Source organism: Salvelinus namaycush, chromosome 28, assembly GCF_016432855.1.
Source record: "Salvelinus namaycush isolate Seneca chromosome 28, SaNama_1.0, whole genome shotgun sequence".
In the NCBI taxonomy this organism is placed as follows: Eukaryota; Metazoa; Chordata; class Actinopteri; order Salmoniformes; family Salmonidae; genus Salvelinus; species Salvelinus namaycush.
In genome coordinates this window covers 8,237,772-8,247,771 of record NC_052334.1, presented here as the reverse complement: position 1 = coordinate 8,247,771, position 10,000 = coordinate 8,237,772, and the positions used below count along the sequence as shown (strand labels likewise).

Below are 10,000 nucleotides of genomic sequence, written 5' to 3'. Positions count from 1 at the left end.
GGGATTCTTTCAGTATCTCCGTGGTAAGTAGGCCGGCAGCAGCGTTTTATATAGATCATCGCTGCATCCCGTTCTCTCAGGATTTAGATAGAAAACAACAAGGAAACCTGCCTTGGATTGTGGCTTATATGTAGGTGAACTAGACGCATGAGCCAGATGCATGATAGTGTGTTGTTAGTCTGGCCCTGTTCTCCTGCAGCAAGTGACCAGGCAGTATATTTCAAATGCGAATAAAAAAAAAATGGCCACTGTGTGTGTCCAGTGTTGTTCAACCTACCGGCAGACATGTCACTGTATCTATCTATGTCACCCAGCGACAGAAGTTGGATCCACAAAAATCTGATGTTTTGTTTTGTGCAGAAATGCATTACGCATGAGACACAGAGTCTGTCTGCAGTTATTATCCCCCCTCCATAAAGGGCTTGGTTGGGGGTGACCTGAGAGGCCACGCATGTCGTTATTGGTGGATTGGGCACTGAGCAGTGAGTCTGCAAGAATAGAAATCTCTTCTGCTTATGACCTCATAGTGTTAGGATGCAAGCAAGCTCCTGTCAATATCTATTGGGCGTGATTAGATTCTATGTATATACCGTTTTTAACTGTAAGAGAAATTACAGTATTATTGTTTACATTTAAGTCATTTAGCAGACGCTCTTATCCAGAGCGACTTACAAATTTACCTTTTATATTTAACTAGGCAAGTCAGTTAAGAACAAATTCTTATTTTTCAATGACGGCCTAGGAACAGTGGGTTAACTGCCTGTTCAGGGGCAGAACGACAGATTTGTACCTTGTCAGCTCAGGGATTTGAACTTGCAACCTTTCGGTTACTAGTCCAACGCTCTAACCACTAGGCTACCCTGCCGCCCCATTGTGAAGTTTAAGTGCGTCTTTGGTAATTTTTTCACACGTCCCGTTCTTGATATGTTAGGTCTTGAACTATAATGAGAGTCCAAAACATTAAGAACACCTTCCTAATATTGAGTTGCACCCCCTTTTGCCCTCAGAACAGCCTCAAGTCATCGGGCATGGACTCTACAAGGTGTCGAAAGTGTTCCATAGGGATGCTGGCCCATGATGACTCCAATGCTTCCCACAGTTGTGTCAAGTTGGCTGGATGTCCTTTGAGTGGTGGACCATTCTTGATACACACGGGAAACTGTTGAGCGTGAAAAACCCAGCAGCGTTGGAGTTCTTGAACCTGTCTCCTCCCCTTCATCTACACCGATTTAAGTGGATTTAACCGGATTTAACCGGTGACATCAATAAGGGATCATAGCTTTCACCTGGATTCACCTAGTTAGTCTATGTCATGGAAAGAGCAGGTGTTCCTAATGTTTTGTCTACTCAGAGTCTAGTTGTGTTGAAGAATTCTCCACTGCATATTTTCCTCTCTTCCTCCCTTCTTCTCTTTCTCCATTCCTCTCTTCTTCCCTTCATCTGTCCCATAACCCCGCCTACCTTTGATACCGTGAGGTTTGGGGCTGGGGAGATCAGAGGTCTGCTATTGTAATGGACACTACTCACTACTCAATTAAATATTCACACTGTTTGTGAATGCACTTACTTTAACAGGCTACATGAAGCATTGGGAACAGAGAATATACTGTAGCATGAAACAGGGGAGGCAGCAGTGGGTGTAAGCGGACTAAGCGGTGTCTGTGTGACATCATGACAATGTTCCGTGACATCGTGACAATGTTCTGTGACACCATGACAATGTTCTGTGAGATCGTGACAATGTTCTGTGACATCGTGACAATGTTCTGTGAGATCGTGACAATGTTCTGTGACATCGTGATAATGTTCTGTGACATCGTGACAATGTTCTGTGACATCGTGACAATGTTCTGTGACATCGTGACAATGTTCTGTGAGATCGTGACAATGTTCTGTGACATCGTGACAATGTTCTGTGACATCATGACAATGTTCTGTTCCACTTTTATTACAGATGAGCAAGAAGCAGTACAGAAGAGGACTTTTACTAAATGGATCAATTCCCACTTGACAAAGGTAAGAGGATATGACTTTTATTTTCCCCCTTGTGCTTCTCTCACAACACTTTATAAGACATGTGTAGCCTATGATGGGCTATTATGACACCCACAGCTTCCATTTCGGTATAGGAGCTGAGATTATGAGATCATGTTATTACAACAGTATAATCACTGAGATACAACAATTTTATCACTATGGTAATATTTCTATCCTGAATATTAACCTGATCATGGTGTCATGTCTGTAACTGCCAGTCTTATAGCCTCTCTATGGACAGTGGCATTTCATTTCATGTGTGAACTGAGATTGGATCGTTGTCATCCAATCATAATGATTCTGAGAGGCTCCGTTACATTGAATCTGTTTTAATCACTTATATTGTCAGAGGTTTTAGGTACAGTATGTTCATATGGAAACTACAGTTTGATTGAGGTCATGATAGGCTCGTAACATTTATAGATATATTTTTCATCATCTGTTTGGATTGTGTGACGGTAGTTACTGAGTTGTTTGTGGAATTCAGTATCAGTCCTGTAGAGTTATTTTGATTGTGACAACTGTTACTGAAGATGAGTATATTGGGTTGTCACAACAACATTGGAACCAGTGGGTTGTCACAACACCATGTTGGGTTGTCACAACAACATCGGAAACAGAGGAGAGTCAGACAGAGAAAGTAAATATGACTAGGGCAGAGATCCCTGTGTTGCTCAGTTTCTGAGCAGGCTACAGTGGGCCTGCAGTATGTCTTACTGAGTCAATGTGATCCGAACAGTCAAGATGAGGAGAAAGGAATAGTATGGTCTCTGCCAAGAGGTAGAACTATCTCTGTCATTGTTGTAGAGGTGCTCACCAGGCCATTTTGGAGAAGATGGCATTTGGTATTTTATTAAGATCCCCAACAGCTACTCTTCCTGGGGTCCACACAAAACATGAAACATGACATAATACAGAACATTAATAGACAACAGCTCAAGGACAGAACTACTGTACATAAATATTACCTGTAGATTGGAGCTGTGTGTGTGTGTGTGTGTGTGTGTGTGTGTGTGTGTGTGTGTGTGTGTGTGTGTGTGTGTGTGTGTGCCCGTGTGCCCGTGCGCGTGCGTGCGTGTGCCCGTGCGCGTGTGCCTGTGTGTGTGTGTGTGTGTCCATGGCTCGGTTTGGCAGGCAGGGAGAGTGCAGCAGCACGGTGCAGATGGAGAGTGTGAGATGGGAGGAGCTTGTCTCTGAAGGAAGCAGTCAGTCTGCTCCTAAAGCCCAGGTGGCAGTTCAGCTCCTTAACACTATAAACACTCTCATAATGACCTATAACCATCGTTATAAACACATATTATGGCTATTCATCATAAGGCTGTCCCTGACCAAAACAAATATTGGTTTACCTAGAGTCATCTGTTCTTTCAACCAATCGATTGGTCAGCATTTTTAAGCATGTCTTTTTCCCTATATAGACACACACTATGTGTTTTAATTAAATCAACTATATGTAGGCTACTGAGCTTGTCTGATGCTTTAAGCACACTGTGATTAAATAATTAAGACACATACTGTACATGACTCAAGAGGGATCCAGAGATCAAGATAGCCCAGTTGAAAATTAAACTGTTCTGGACCCTCTTCCTCCTACTGCCTTCGCAGATTCTGCAGTTACACTCTAAATAGGCTACACCAGGGGTCGGCAACCTTTTCCATTTGGAGTGCCAGTTTATCTTACCATTTCTACTGACCTGCGTGCCAGTTATGGTTTTTATATGGACATTTTCGTTGAAGAGTTTCATTTCATTTATAATAAAGTCTTAGTATCTCAAAATCATTATCATGTGGTTAATCAAAATTCTCAAAGTAACTTCTATTGCCATTGCCAACTATGTAAAAATATGCCTACATAAATAAAGCCAACAAATAAAAATATCATATAAATCACATTGGCTACGCATCGACTGTCGGCAAGGAACTTGAAACATTGTATCAACTATTAACTTGGGTCTGGCCTGAAGCTCTTGCTAGCCTATTTCATGACTTTTACACCAGATCAGAGCATGACATTTTTTCCCCCCTTTCACACTGAGTGGTTACTGAAAGTGAGCTGGAAAGATTTTTCAAAAAGCTACGTTGAGGAACTATTGTCGTTCTCAATGGATGTAGAAACAGACCTTGTTTACTTGCTGTTTTGAGGTGAAGAAAACATTACTTTGAGAAGTTCCACAGTGATCGTGAGTTAAGATGATCAGAAATACTATCAGATCCCCAAATGGGCACATTTATAGGCCTACATTTGCACACAGGTTAGGTAGCTTAGGCCTATGTGTAATCAGGGGCGTGTCCTTACTCAACATTGACAGGAGCACTACAAACAAACAACAATGAATAAATTGTCATCTCCTAAATGGAATGAAATAAACCAAAACGTTTTCCTCAAATCAAATCAAACTTTATTTGTCACATGCGCCGAATACAACAAGTGTAGACCTTACTGTGAAATGCTTACTTACAAGCCCTTAACCAACAGTGCAGTTCAAGAAGTGTAGCCTAGGTTGAGGCTCTTCCAACAATGAGAGTGGTAAAAGACTGTAATAATAATATATTGAATGCATTAACAGAAATGACCATAACCAAACAAACATTATAGATTAGAAATGATGAGAATGAACGGTAAATTTACTACTGGTGCTACTGGTGTGCCGTCCCACCCGTGGCCTCCGCCCAAACAACTACCTCTTTCCCTACTGTATTTATTTATTTATTTATTTTGCTCTTTGCACCCCATTATTTCTATCTCTACTTTGCACATTCTTCCACTGCAAATCTACCATTCCAGTGTTTTACTTGCTATATTGTATTTACTTCGCCACCATGGCCTTTTTTTTGCCTTCACCTCCCTTATCTCACCTCACTTGCTCACATTGTATATAGACTTATTTTTCTACTGTATTATTGACTGTATGTTTGTTTTACTCCATGTGTAACTCTGTGTTGTTGTATGTGTCGAACTGCTATGCTTTCTCTTGGCCAGGTCGCAATTGTAAATGAGAACTTGTTCTCAACTTGCCTACCTGGTTAAATAAAGGTGAAATAAATAAATAAAAATGATTAGTCCGCTGAGACAGGTGTGAATCAGACAGGTGACTCATGTACCATAAAATATACTGCTCGACATCTTGGTCTACCGACAGCCTATTGAACAAACAATCGACCAGTCGACTAAATGGGGTCAGACCTAATCATCGTCATCATGACTGTGTTCATAATGCGTTACAGATTATGGACTTAATAGAAAGTGTTAGGGCTTACCATGTTTTCTTGCTGTATTTTAAGCAGCAAGGTTTTGCTGGCTCAGAAGCTTTAGGTGACGCAGCACATTGGGCTAATGCTTGGTCAGCTCACAGAGATAAAGCAACACATTGGGCTGCTGCTTGCTCAGGGCACAGAGATAAAGCAACACATTGGGCTTATGCTTGGTCAGCTCACAGAGATAAAGCAACACATTGGGCTAATGCTTGGTCAGGACACAGAGATAAAGCAACACATTGGGCTAATGCTTGGTCAGGGCACAGAGATAAAGCAGCACATTGGGCTAATGCTTGGTCAGGGCACAGAGATAAAGCAACACATTGGGATGCTGCTTGGTAAGGTCACAGAGATAAAGCAACACATTGGGCTAATGCTTGGTCAGGGCACAGAGATAAAGCAACACATTGGGCTAATGCTTGGTCAGGGCACAGAGATAAAGCAACACATTGGGCTACTGCTTGGTAAGGTCACAGAGATAAAGCAACACATTGGGCTAATGCTTGGTCAGGTCACAGAGATAAAGCAACACATTGGGCTACTGCTTGGTCAGGGCACAGAGATAAAGCAACACATTGGGCTAATGCTTGGTCAGGTCACAGAGATAAAGCAACACATTGGGCTAATGCTTGGTCAGGTCACAGAGATAAAGCAACACATTGGGCTAATGCTTGGTCAGGTCACAGAGATAAAGCAACACATTGGGCTAATGCTTGGTCAGGGCACAGAGATAAAGCAACACATTGGGCTAATGCTTGGTCAGGGCACAGAGATAAAGCAACACATTGGGCTGCTGCTTGGTCAGGTCACAGAGATAAAGCAGCACATTGGGCTAATGCTTGGTCAGGGCACAGAGATAAAGCAACACATTGGGCTACTGCTTGGTAAGGTCACAGAGATAAAGCAACACATTGGGCTAATGCTTGGTCAGGTCACAGAGATAAAGCAACACATTGGGCTACTGCTTGGTCAGGGCACAGAGATAAAGCAACACATTGGGCTAATGCTTGGTCAGGTCACAGAGATAAAGCAACACATTGGGCTAATGCTTGGTCAGGTCACAGAGATAAAGCAACACATTGGGCTAATGCTTGGTCAGGTCACAGAGATAAAGCAACACATTGGGCTTATGCTTGGTCAGGGCACAGAGATAAAGCAACACATTGGGCTAATGCTTGGTCAGGGCACAGAGATAAAGCAACACATTGGGCTAATGCTTGGTCAGGTCACAGAGATAAAGCAGCACATTGGGCTAATGCTTGGTCAGGACACAGAGATAAAGCAACACATTGGGCTAATGCTTGGTCAGGACACAGAGATAAAGCAACACATTGGGCTAATGCTTGGTCAGGGCACAGAGATAAAGCAACACATTGGGCTAATGCTTGGTCAGGACACAGAGATAAAGCAACACATTGGGCTAATGCTTGGTCAGGTCACAGAGATAAAGCAGCACATTGGGCTACTGCTTGGTCAGGACACAGAGATAAAGCAACACATTGGGCTAATGCTTGGTCAGGACACAGAGATAAAGCAACACATTGGGCTAATGCTTGGTCAGTTCACAGAGATAAAGCAACACATTGGGCAGCTGCTTGGTCAGGGCACAGAGATAAAGCAACACATTGGGCAGCTGCTTGGTCAGGGCACAGAGATAAAGCAACACATTGGGCTAATGCTTGGTCAGGTCACAGAGATAAAGCAACACATTGGGCTACTGCTTGGTCAGGGCACAGAGATAAAGCAACACATTGGGCTAATGCTTGGTCAGGGCACAGAGATAAAGCAACACATTGGGCTACTGCTTGGTCAGGACACAGAGATAAAGCAACACAAGGGCTGCTGCTTGGTCAGGACACAGAGATAAAGCAACACATTGGGCTGCTGCTTGGTCAGGACACAGAGATAAAGCAGCACATTGGGCTAATGCTTGGTCAGGGCACAGAGATAAAGCAGCACATTGGGCTAATGCTTGGTCAGGACACAGAGATAAAGCAGCACATTGGGCTAATGCTTGGTCAGGTCACAGAGATAAAGCAGCACATTGGGCTAATGCTTGGTCAGGACACAGAGATAAAGCAGCACATTGGGCTACTGCTTGGTCAGGGCACAGAGATAAAGCAACACATTGGGCTAATGCTTGGTCAGGTCACAGAGATAAAGCAACACATTGGGCTAATGCTTGGTCAGGGCACAGACATAAAGCAACACATTGGGCTAATGCTTGGTCAGGGCACAGAGATAAAGCAACACATTGGGCTAATGCTTGGTCAGGTCACAGAGATAAAGCAACACATTGGGCTAATGCTTGGTCAGGTCACAGAGATAAAGCAACACATTGGGCTACTGCTTGGTCAGGGCACAGAGATAAAGCAACACATTGGGCTAATGCTTGGTCAGGTCACAGAGATAAAGCAGCACATTGGGCTAATGCTTGGTCAGGGCACAGAGATAAAGCAACACATTGGGCTAATGCTTGGTCAGGTCACAGAGATAAAGCAACACATTGGGCTAATGCTTGGTCAGGTCACAGAGATAAAGCAACACATTGGGCTAATGCTTGGTCAGGTCACAGAGATAAAGCAACACATTGGGCTAATGCTTGGTAAGGTCACAGAGATAAAGCAACACATTGGGCAGCTGCTTGGTCAGGGCACAGAGATAAAGCAACACATTGGGCAGCTGCTTGGTCAGGGCACAGAGATAAAGCAACACATTGGGCTGCTGCTTGGTCAGGGCACAGAGATAAAGCAACACATTGGGCTAATGCTTGGTCAGGTCACAGAGATAAAGCAACACATTGGGCTAATGCTTGGTCAGGTCACAGAGATAAAGCAACACATTGGGCTAATGCTTGGTCAGGTCACAGAGATAAAGCAACACATTGGGCTAATGCTTGGTAAGGTCACAGAGATAAAGCAACACATTGGGCTAATGCTTGGTCAGGTCACAGAGATAAAGCAACACATTGGGCTACTGCTTGGTCAGGGCACAGAGATAAAGCAACACATTGGGCAGCTGCTTGGTCAGGGCACAGAGATAAAGCAACACATTGGGCTAATGCTTGGTCAGGTCACAGAGATAAAGCAACACATTGGGCTACTGCTTGGTAAGGTCACAGAGATAAAGCAACACATTGGGCTAATGCTTGGTCAGGGCACAGAGATAAAGCAACACATTGGGCAGCTGCTTGGTCAGGGCACAGAGATAAAGCAACACATTGGGATGCTGCTTGGTAAGGTCACAGAGATAAAGCAACACATTGGGCTAATGCTTGGTCAGGTCACAGAGATAAAGCAACACATTGGGCTAATGCTTGGTCAGGGCACAGAGATAAAGCAACACATTGGGCTAATGCTTGGTCAGGTCACAGAGATAAAGCAACACATTGGGCTAATGCTTGGTCAGGTCACAGAGATAAAGCAACACATTGGGCAGCTGCTTGGTCAGGTCACAGAGATAAAGCAACACATTGGGCTAATGCTTGGTCAGGGCACAGAGATAAAGCAACACATTGGGCTAATGCTTGGTCAGGGCACAGAGATAAAGCAGCACATTGGGCTAATGCTTGGTCAGGACACAGAGATAAAGCAGCACATTGGGCTAATGCTTGGTCAGGTCACAGAGATAAAGCAACACATTGGGCTAATGCTTGGTCAGGGCACAGAGATAAAGCAACACATTGGGCTAATGCTTGGTCAGGGCACAGAGATAAAGCAGCACATTGGGCTAATGCTTGGTCAGGTCACAGAGATAAAGCAGCACATTGGGCTAATGCTTGGTCAGGTCACAGAGATAAAGCAACACATTGGGCTAATGCTTGGTCAGGGCACAGAGATAAAGCAACACATTGGGCTAATGCTTGGTCAGGGCACAGAGATAAAGCAACACATTGGGCTAATGCTTGGTCAGGGCACAGAGATAAAGCAACACATTGGGCTAATGCTTGGTCAGGGCACAGAGATAAAGCAACACATTGGGATGCTGCTTGGTCAGGGCACAGAGATAAAGCAACACATTGGGCTACTGCTTGGTCAGGGCACAGAGATAAAGCAACACATTGGGATGCTGCTTGGTCAGGGCACAGAGATAAAGCAACACATTGGGCTGCTGCTTGCTCAGGGCACAGAGATAAAGCAACACATTGGGCTGCTGCTTGCTCAGGGCACAGAGATAAAGCAACACATTGGGCTGCTGCTTGGTCAGGGCGCAGAGATTGGTCTTTTGTTCTGTCAGATCTGCCCACGAGGCAGCAGTGTGGATTCAAAACTTTTGATGTAATGTGGCTGGGCATTAAGTCACCATGGAGGCCTATTCCTCATTATTCATGTTATACACACACTTCACCCCCCTCTCTCTCTCTCTCTCTCTCAAATTCAAATTCAAATTCAAGCTGCTTTATTGGCATGAAAAACATTGTGTCAATATTGCCAAAGCAACAATGTATACAATATACATTGAAATAAAATTATAAACAATGACAAATAATAATATAGAATGGCAGTAAATAATAATACAAAATTAAATATAAAAATAGTAACAATAAAATGGTAACAGTCAATAATCTAATGTAATGTAATAAAAAAATGAAACTATAACTAACTTATAACTAAATAACGGACATCTTCACCATTACATCGGTACTACAACTACTATCATCATTACCACTACTACCACCACCACCATCATTAAACTGCTATCATTACCA

At 43.5% G+C, this 10,000-nt stretch overlaps 1 pseudogene; it reads left to right on the top strand.

Annotated features, from left to right (window-relative positions):
* The first annotated feature begins 8,436 nt into the window (after positions 1–8,436).
* Positions 8,437–10,000, top strand: part of LOC120023015 — a 143,851-nt pseudogene continuing 142,287 nt past the window's right edge.